At 32.3% G+C, this 11,562-nt stretch overlaps 1 protein-coding gene across 1 annotated transcript in view; it reads left to right on the top strand.

The window, feature by feature from the left end:
- Positions 1-11,562, top strand: part of LOC131851515 (serine/threonine-protein kinase SMG1-like) — a 199,222-nt gene that overhangs the window by 25,931 nt on the left and 161,729 nt on the right. The gene's annotated exons all lie outside the window — the stretch shown is intronic.

Raw genomic sequence — 11,562 nt, 5'->3', positions numbered from 1 at the left:
AGTACATATAAATAACATATTCTTTCTAATATTATAAATGTGAATGTAATTCTGTTTGTCTCGCTTTCACGCCAAAACTACTGAACAGATTTAAATGAAATTTGGTACGCAGATGGTCTAGTCCTTGTGAAAGGATATAGGGTACTTTTTAATGCGAAAAAGGGTTGTTAGGAGTCGAAAGGGGAGATAAAATATTATATGGAAGTATTGTCATTTTTAAAACTGGAAGATTGTAACCTATTTTTTATTGTTGATTAAATATAAATATATATGACATTCAAGGTTTGTAAAAATGTTACCCTTAAGGGCTAAAATAAAATAGGGGATGAAAGTTAGTACGGAAATCATCATTTTCGAAGATTTAATGATAAAAGATTTTTACTTTTCATTTTTTATGTTAGGTTATTTAATATTTTTTCTTTATTTAGTCAAGGTCACAATAACACGCGGACGAAGTCGCGGGCACAGCTAGTACGTTATAAATATTGGTTATAGAGAATTTATCATGATGAATCATGTTGAAGCATGCCCTACCACTACTTTTTTTTTAATGTTTGTCATGTAGGATTAGACTTAAGATTTATTCTTACATGTATTTTTTTCTCCTTTATTTGTTTCACAGTTTTTTTTTATATTAATATGTTTGGATTTATAAATTCTTAGGCTCCCTGCGATTTCATACAGGGTAAGTTTTTAACAGAAGTTTTCACTGTAGGGTATATATATTATGTTTGGGTTCACATCGATATTGGAGAAAAATCCGATAATTTAAAAATATTAAAAGAAGGTAGTTTCTTTATTACTCGGTATTCGGTGTTTGAGCACAGGATGTGCTGGTTGTATTTTAAATGCTAAAGTGAATTGTGTTAGAGACATAGTTAAATTAATGCTATATAGTTATTATTTCATTATAATACATACTTTTACCAGTAGGTACATGGAATTGTTATTTTTATAATTATAATGTACTATAGCTATTACGTTAGGGTATCCACAAAGTATGTAATAGTGTAATTGTTACACTATCACACATAAAAAACCTAGATTAATTAGACTCGTCGTGAGTCCGTAATGGACTTTACATGAATAAAGATATTTTGATTTTTTTTTAATTCACTGTTATTTCTTGAATATCCTTCAATTCTTGTCCCTGCCGAGTCTAGGTAGCGAACTCCGAAAAAGGGCGAGCACAATAGATCTATATAAGTCGCAGAGCTACAGGATCAAGCACCTGATAGCCCAAACCCCCCAATAAACATATAAAAAAACTTTTTGATTTTTTTAAATTCACTGTTACTTCTTGAATATCCTTCAATTCTTGTCCCTGTCGGGTCTAGGTAGCGAACTCTGAACAAGGGCGATCATAATAGATCTATGTAGGTCGCAGTGCTACAGGTCCAAGCACCTGATAGCCCAAACCCCCCAATAAAAATATAAAAAATCTTTTTTATTTTTTTAAATTCACTGTTACTTCTTGAATATCCTTCAATTCTTGTCCCTGACGGGTCTAGGTAGCGAACTCTGAACAAGGGCGAGCACAATAGATCTATGTAGGTCGCAGTGCAAGCTATGTAGGTCCAAGCACCTGACAATAGCCCAAATCCCCCAATAAAAAAATATAAAAAAACTTCTTGAAACCAAAGTGATTTCGTTATTCAATGTTTCCTTTTATTGTACCTATGTTTGTAAGCGGTATTTCGGTTACGGAGTGAGCTATGGTAGTGAAATGTCAAGGAACGAAAGTATGACATTTTTAATGACATATGACTATGTAATGTCCATGTCTTTGTACATGTAGTATTGTAGGTAATTTGTACACACAACATAAATATACAAGTTGTGTAACTTCTTTTTAAAAAAACATCAACAGAATTCCGCTATTATATCATTAATTATATAAGTAGTTGCGTCCTTTTAAACATAATTTATTGTACAATAAAGTATTACAAACAAAGAAACAAATATTAATATATAAACACAAAGAAATGCTTAAAATAAGTTTATTTCAATAAAAGCTTATCCATTTATATATCAAGCTTATAATATTTTTAACTATATACGCTCCTTTTATATTATTATTTGTAACTAGCTGTACCCGCGACTTCGTCCGCTATATTTTTCTAAAAAGAGTAAAGCTTAAGTTACTCCTTATTACATCAGCTACCTGCCAATAAAAGTCCCGTCAAAATCGGTCTAGCAATTTCAGAGATTAGCCGGAACAAACAGACAGACAGATAAAAATTGTAAAAAATGTTATTTCGGTGTATGTACCGTATTTATATTCATATGCATGTAGTAAAAAACGGTTATTTCAATATTACAAACAGACACTCCAATTTTATTTGTATGTATAGATGAAAAATTACAGTAAAAGACAATCAGATGTGTTTGTATGAGGCAATAGTTTTAATAAATAAAAGGAATCATTTATTTTATTTCACGTCGAATGTATAACAATGTAAGTACATTAAAAATTTGAGGTTCATTAAGTGTAAATGCGACCGGTCTGGAATCCACACCAGTCCCCGGTTTCAATTATAAAGAGTAAGGGTAGTTTCAGAACGAACAAAGCGCGGATTCTGATTCATGTTTATGAACATATTAAAATAGCAAATTTATATATGTCTGGCGTCCCGGCTTGGGAAAGATGCTTCTATACATCTATCTATACATATAAATAAAATTGGAGTGTCTTATTGTAATATTGAAATAACCGTACTATATGCATATGAATATAAATACGGGTACATACACCAAAATAACATTTTTAAAAATTTTTGTCTATCTGTCTGTTTGTTCCGGCTAATCTATGAAATGGCTGGACCGACTTTGACTTTACATTTGACTGATGTAATAAGGAGTAACTTAGGCTACTTTTATTTTAGAAAAATAAAGTTAAATTCCACGCGGACGAAGTCGCGTGTATAGCTAGTTTAATAATAAGCAGTGCCCGCGTTTTCACTCGCGTTAAATTTCAATAAAAAATATAACTTATATGTTAATCTGATGCATAAGCTATATTACTGTAAAGTTTCATCAAAATCTGTTCAGTAGTTTTTGCGTGAAAGAGCAGGAAACATCCATACTCACAAACTTTCGCGTCTGTAATATTAATAGGATAAGGTATTTAGTATTGAATCTAGTCATAAATAAATCTATTTTCTCGCTTTGTTCTAGACTATATCACGCATTCAAAATTCTAAATACAAAATAACTTTATTCATGTAGGTCTATTACAGACTCTTATGATATGTCAAATCTACCGTCAGTTCGGAATGATTTCGAGATGAGTAGAACTGACAAGAAACTCAGCTCGTATTTTTTTTAATGTTGTACATATTTACAATAATACTATTTCATTTAAATTCAAATTTGGGAGAATAGAGTGACCACCAGCATATGCTATATAAAAAAATAAAAAAAATCAAAAAATCTAATTAGTGTTCGCAACCTGAACAGAAGCATATATATCATATATATATAATAATATATTATAATATATTATACATATAAACCTGTCTCTTGACTCACTCTATCTATTGCTGAAAACTGCATTGAAATCCTTTGCGTAATTTAAAAGTTATTTCGAACAGACAGTTTGCTTTTGTAATCTGTTTTCGTTTCCAGGATGCGATTGAGTGAAATTACAGGATAACATCTTCATTCATTCATAATTTAAGAGCTACGCTCTTGTCGGTGGAGCTCTTGCCACTTTTCGCGATCTTCCATCATGCTCTTTAATTCTTGATACGTCACGACTCCCATTTTGTCCTCAATTCCTGTTTCCTTCTATTTTCCCCTCAATAATAATTTTAACATCTTAGTCCTCAAAAATATAAACATATAGCTGGTATCACGGGTGTAATTGTATAAATACTGGAATTATAGATAAATTAGTCTTTCTGACTCCAGTACAATCTTTTTTAGTATATTTCGTATAATTAACACGGTATTCTATAAGATTTTCTAGATTTGCTGGAAGCAGTCTTGTTAGAGATAAGATCACTCTTGTATATTATTTATTGTAGAACTGTCTTTTTTTCCTATGTGTCTATAATAAAGAATGTATCGTTTATACCATGTTTAAACCTGTTCTAGGTGTTATGATGGGCTAACTTTCCTGACCTCACATTCATATTATGTTCCTCCAATGGTGTCCTCCAGCGTAAACCGTTAGCGCAGGCACATGCACCATTTCATTATCATCCATAAAACAAATCTTGAACGGTACAATAATATACGGATATATCACCAGAAGCCATGATTATTATAAATCGTGTGCGTAGCGAATTTTATGTTGATTATCGCATGCCTCTTACTTGTTATACTGTAATCTTATATATAAAATTCTCGTGTCACAGTTTTCGTTCCCATACTCCTCCGAAACGGCTTGACCGATGAAATTTCGTGAGCGTATTGAGTAGGTCTGAGAATCGGCCAACATCTATTTTTCATCCCCCTAAATGTTAGGGGTAGTCCACCCCTAAATTTTTTATTTTATCTTTAGACAAAATTTTTATTTTTTATTTTTTTATGATACAACATGGTCCACCTGACATATGTACCATGTCAGGTTGACCTCCACGCGGTTCCCTCTGGAAATGATCGTGATAAATTCTTGGTGAATGGTGTGTTAGCATTTTTTAATACCGGGACATATACCAGGACAGATAGTGTATATATCTATAGGGCTTACCACTTACCATCAGGGTTGTCAGCTTGTGTGCCGTTTTAATTATCTAAAAAACAGTCAGAAGCGTTTCCTTTGTGTGTAACAGGTGTACTATCTACGTTATTCATACCGCACCGTCGACGGACGAGCTGCTACTGTTGGCATTTAATTTATTCACTCCCCCCATTTAAAACTATCCGAGCCAGTCGTGCCGTCTATTGTAATATCATTGCTGAAATATTCAAGCTATGAAATATTCGTCTTACTCGTGAACGAGTGCGGTTTGTACAGACTGGTCTGCTCTTATCACTACGACTGATTTAATCTTATTGCATACTAGCTGCACCCGTCTGCGTGGAATTTAACTTATACTAAAATAAAAGTAGCCTATGTTACTCCTTATTACATCGGCTACCTACCAATAAAAATCCCGTCAAAATCGGTCCAGCCATTTCAGAAATTAGCCAGAACGAACAGACAGACAGACTAAAATTGTAAAAAATGTTGTTTTGGTGTATACCGTATTTATATTCTTATGCATATAGTAAAAAACGGTTATTTCAATTTTACAAACAGACACTCCAATTTTATTTATATACATAGATTTATATTTGACCCTAATAAATTAGTGCTGGTTGGTAGTTTGTATTTACATGTTTCGACTTGTAAATGTAAACTTACAAGGATTATTTAAAAGAGCAACACGCAAGTTTCTTGCTCGTTTTTCTTGTGAGATGAGACAGCATTCCGAACGAGCGGTAGATAAAAAAAATTGTTACGACTATTCAAAAGTGCTTAAATTATTTGAATAAATAATTTTCTATTCTTCTATTCTATGCATACCGAAGTAATAATTCGTCTCGATTCAGCTCCTTGTCATTTGTAAGTGTACATATAGCAGTTGAATGGTGAGCTGGAAAGTTTTTATATGGTTTTGTAGCGAGATTCATTTTTAGACTTGGATTTTCATAGCTTTTTGATTTATGAATATGGATTGGCTCATTTGTTATACTTGTGAAAGGTTGTTGCTTGACTGGTCTGTTCGGGTTACGAACACTGATAACACTATTTGCTTTTGACAAAATTGCAATAGCATATGCTGTTGCAATTTTGTTTACAGATTCATTTTCAAATTCGAATTTGTGAGGAATTTTTAAATGAATCTGTATTATTGTAAACAAAAATTGAAAAGAATACGAGCTGAGTTTCTTGTTAGTTCTTCTCATCTCGAAATCATTCCGAACCGACGGTAGATTTGACCTATTATAAGAGTCTGTAATAGACCTACATGAATGAATGATATTTTGATTTGATTTGATGCATCTGTTTGAGGTGGTGAAATACCGTAGCAGAGCACCCGTGGATGTCAGTCCATCATAGTGAATTCTCTACAAACATCGTCGGCCTCGATGGTCTAGTGGTTTAACACCGCTTTACTTCCGATGATCGTCGGTTCGATTTCTCGCACGGTACAAACGTGTATATTTTTTGTGACTGTATCGGTCTGGGTGTTTTCTATGTATATTGTATATGTATTTACAAAGAAGTATATATTTGTTTTAGTCGTTCAATATCCGTAACACAAGCTATGCTTAGATTGTGATTAGTTAGCGCTGTATGAAATGTCCAGGGTTATTATTAATTATAAATACAGATTTTTGTGAAAGTAAACTGATTGTGTTGTGAATAGTCTGTTGGATGCGTGGCGTGTGTTAGAAGCATTTTTATATAGCTCATCGGGAGTACTAGAATGTTCTGAGTTCTAACTGCATAGTTCACAGATACCCCAGCTACACATTAGCAGTATATTAAATTCCTACAGGCCCAATAGTCAACTAATTCCATATTATCACTAAGAGTGTTCTAGAAATATTTCGAAGATATTTACAAAAAGAAACTTTGAAAACGGAACTCTTGTGTAATCGTTTGCCAACTTTTTCGAATAATTGTTCGTGTAATCGTATATTAGCTTTTTTTTTTAATTTTTTTCATAGAGACGTGTAATTGTACATTATTCAAATTGATATAATATATAACATCGTTACTTGTAATATTTGTCTATGGTTTAATGGTTTTCTTACCAGTTACTAATTACTTACAGTTATTAACTAAAATGTCCTGCTTTGCGAAAAACATTTTAAAAATTTTAATTTTCTTTCAAAAAGTGTCTATTGTATTTCAGTTTACTTAAAAGCCATGCCTACCAAATCTCATGTTTTTTTTTTTTATATTTTACTTATTAATAAAAATGATTCTCTCTGATTGTTTTAAACTAGAACCTTCAGAGTTTTAAAGGTAAATATTGAGATAGATATAATATGTTTTATTTGCATTATACAACGACAGAAGATTGGTACAATTAATTTGTAAACTAAACATATGTGTATAAATAGAAAAAGGCGTCCTTATAGCTGAAAGCAATTAATTTCAAGACAAATTTCAATGTTCTTAACATAAATAATAAAAGGAAAATTTATTGTATTGTTTATAAATGGTAGCAAACACCAGGTCGATTTTAAGGGTATGAAATAATAATGTATACATATAAATAAAATTGGAGTATCTGTTTGTAATATTGAAATAACAGTTTTTTACTACATGCATATGAATATAAATACATACATACATACATACACCGAAATAACATTTTTTTAAATATTTGTCTGTCTGTTTGTTCCTGCTAATGTTTGAAATGGCTGGACCTATTTTGACGGGACTTTTTTGGCAGGTAGCTGATGTAATAAGTAGTAACTTAGGCTACTTTTATTTCAGAAAAATAAAGTTATATTCCATTCCAGCGGACGAAGTCTCGGGAACAGCTAGTATAAAAATAAGTATAAACAATTGATAATTATAAAACTTCCATTAAAGGTAAATACAATAAAACCTGATTACTATTTTGGGACCGAATTATTACTCGATTTCCTACTTCCGTACCGCAATGGTTATTTTCGGTCGTATACCTAATTTATGAAAAGAATTTTCCTGAATTGCCTCCTGTTTGTTTGTGCTGGTATTATGTTGAGTATATTAGTATGGGTGCTAGGATATATAGCTTATTTCATTGTGTATTCTATACGATGCCTTTCAAAAGTATTATATATCAGATATTATATTAAAACAAAAATACTGCTACATTCACTGCGTTTTTTAATTTCATCGCCATATTCGAAATTCAATTAATAAAAGTACTGATCATTTTTGTATGTTGACCAAAATTTTTAATGTATGACACGAGTTGTAATATCTAAACGTCTCTCGCCTCTGCTTTGTTAGACAAAAAGCCACAGTCACCGTCCATTCTCATGATACAATCTATCTTTACTCAAAATATTATTATATTCCGTTCAGCCATCCAGGCCAAGTTAATAAACAAACAGACACTAGCATTTATAATATTAGTATGGATGCAGCTAATATGTCCTACATGAATAAATGATTTTTGAATTTTAATTTCGGGTCATTGGGCTCCCTAAAATATGGTCAAGCGCAGTGATGGCTGGCTCGTACGTCATACTCGTGAACGAGTGCTGCTTGTAGGGACTGGTCTGCTCTTATCACTATGACTGATTTAATCTCATTGTGTATTTATATTTGATCCTAATAAATTAGTGCTGGTTGTTAGTTTGTATACACACGTTTCGAATTGTATAATGTGAACTTACAAGGATTGTTTAAAAGAGCAACACACAAGTTTCTTGCTCGTTCTTCTTGTGATGAGACTGATGAGCTTTACGAATGAGCGGTAGATTAAAAAAAACATTGTTATGACAATTCAAAATTGCTTAAATTAAGTTTATTTGAATAAATTCTTTTCTATTCTATCCTATTCTAATACTGAATAGTCATATATTTCATTGATTCTACAACTAACTATTATTCGGAAAGCAGACTCATCACACTAAGAACTGTAAGACCAGCGACGTAAAATATATTTAAACTAGAACATTTCAGCGGTCAAAGCTCAGCGCTCCGAGCTTTTGATAAAAATGAACATCCGCCACTGCCCATGTAATATGTAGAACTTTTTGAATAATAAATGGCGATACTAACGACGGCTTGCTTACAGAACCAACATAGCCTGCAGATAGAATAGAATAGAATAGAATAGAATAGAAAATACTTTATTCAAATAAACTGAAATTTAAACACTTTTGATTAGTCTAACTTATTGTTTTATCTACCGCTCATTCGGAAAGGTGAAACATCACAAGAAGAACGAGCAAGAAACTTGCGTGTAGCTCTTTTAAAATTTGTAACTTTAATTTTTTAAGATGAAATGTGAATACAACTAAAACTAGTACTAATTCATTAGAGTCAAAATATTAAATACACAACCGGTTGAGTAATTAAATAAGAGTAAATCAGTCGTAGTGATTAGAGCAGAGCAGTCTCTACAAGCAGCTCTCTTTCACGAGCATGACGGATGAGCCTCGGCTATATTCTAGTGAGCACATTATTTGTTTAGAAATAATTTTTATTCAAATAAAAAGAATAGAATAGAATAGAAAATCATTTATTCAAATAAACTTAATTTAAGCACTTTTGAATAGTCATAACAATTTGTTTTTTATCTACCACTCGTTCGGAAAGCTGTCTCATCACAAGAAGAACGAGCAAGAAACTTGTGTGTTGCTCTTTTAAATAATCCTTGTAAGTTTACATTTACAAGTCGAAACGTGTGAATACAAACTACCAACAAGCACTAATTTTTGTGTCAAATATAAATATGCAATAAGATTAAATCAGTCGTAGTGATAAGAGCAGACCAGTCCCTACAAGCAGCACTCGCTTCACGAGTATGACGGATGAGCCAGCCATCACTGCGCTCGACCATATTTTAGGGAGCCCAATGACCCGGCCCACCACGCCGCCACATGTCTGGACATTTTAGTGAGCATGACTACTCATAACTCAATACAAGCACTTTTGAGTAGTCATATTTTTTATCCTACCACTCATTCGGAACGCAGACTCATCACAAACAGAATGAGAAAGAAACTTGTGTGTTGCTCTTTTAAATAGATGTTTTTTTTTAATATAAATAATTACACAATAATAAGTAAGAGGCACGCGATCATCATAGAAACCGTTACGCACTCATTCATAGAGCAATCCGATAATATTGTCAGCGACATGAATTTTTAGTTTATCTACAAAAACATTATTATCGTTAACGAACCTTTACAATTTTATATCATGCATTTTTACAAAGGAAATGTTTTATACATTTGAATATTTTTTCAGGCAGATTTAGAACAGACTCTGGTAGTTTGTTGTAAAGCCTTGCGAAATTACTATAGAATTAATTATTAACTTTAGTTAAATGACATTTAGGTTTAATAAGATGACTAGAAGAGTAGAACCAATTATGCAGTAGAATAATTACTTCTATGAATTCAATTATTGCACGGGTAGAAACTGAGTAGTTGCACGGATCAATATTCAAGGTACAGATGACTGAGCACAACGTCCCGCGGATTCCGGCTTCATATTGAATAAGTCTGGAATTCCAGATCGAGGTCTTTACAGTTTATTGAAGTTCTCTCTTGCACGCCAGAGATATGTATTTTCTCTATGATTTGTCGATGCAATTGCATATAGGAAGGTAGCATCTATAATTAATAACATGGAGGGAATCTGAAATGGATGCTGTTCTATATCTGAATAGAGCCGGAAATAGTAGTGATTTTTTTTTATATATGTATATCTTATATATAAAATTCTCGTGTCACAGTTTTCGTTCCCATACTCCTCCGAAACGGCTTGACCGATTCTCAAGAAATTTTGTGAGCGTATTGAGTAGGTCTGAGAATCGGCCAACATCTATTTTTCATCCCCATAAATGTTAGGGGTAGTCCACCCCTAATTTTTATTTTTTATTTTAAGGCAAAACAACGTTTGCCGTGTCAGCTAGCATATGTATATATGTTTTATTACACTTGTACCATTGAACATGATATTTAACAAACTGACGCCTCAACATTTTATTTATTTAACTTCAATGCACATGATAGAAAATATACGTACATTTAGCGGACTTAACACCATGCGGCATTTTCTACCAGTCAACCATGGGTGGTGCAGAGAATAATTGTTGGCGGTGCAAATATAATTTCCTTTTTATTTCATTTTATTTATTCTTAACAAAGAACTGGAATTAATTTTATTATACTTATTACTATAATAATAATAATAATCTCAGGACAATTCACACAGCGCCATCTAGACCCAAGTTAAGCTAACTAAAGCTTGTGTTATGGGTACTAGACAACTGATACAAATACATAGACATTTTTTTTTTCGTAAATACATACATATTATACATAGAAAATACCCAGACCGATACAAACAACTCATGAATACAAATGTTTGTGCCGTGCGAGAAATCGAACCCGCGACCATCGGACGTAAAGCGGTGTGCTAGACCGCTAGACCACCGAGGCCGTCGTACTATAATACTTACAATAAATTACAATTTAGTAATTAATCGACATTTAACGATAAATAATAAAGAGTATGTAAGTCCGCATAGTTAAAGTTGATATGGAAAAGGAATTTTTAGCAGAAAGTAATTTTTTTATAGTAATGTTTAAAAAATACGTAAAGAAATAAAAAAACTAAATTATACTCACATACATTATTTATCGCTCGGTAGTCTAGAGGTCAGTAAAGTGGTGTGTTAACACCACTTTACTTCCAATGGTTACGGTTCGATTCCTCGCACAGCACGATTATTTTGAGTATGATTTTTATCGAGTATGTTTTTGTATTGCATTTCTATGAATGTTATTTATGTATTACAAAAAAATATCTGAGTATTTGAAAATAGCATTAATGACGTCCAAATTTAAATTTTAACTTTAACGTATTACGGTCGAGGTTCGACC

This window comes from Achroia grisella, unplaced genomic scaffold (genome assembly GCF_030625045.1).
Source record: "Achroia grisella isolate CSIRO2021 unplaced genomic scaffold, CSIRO_AGI_Agris_v1 utg784, whole genome shotgun sequence".
NCBI lineage: Eukaryota > Metazoa > Arthropoda > Insecta > Lepidoptera > Pyralidae > Achroia > Achroia grisella.
This window is presented reverse-complemented; position numbering and strand designations above follow the sequence as displayed.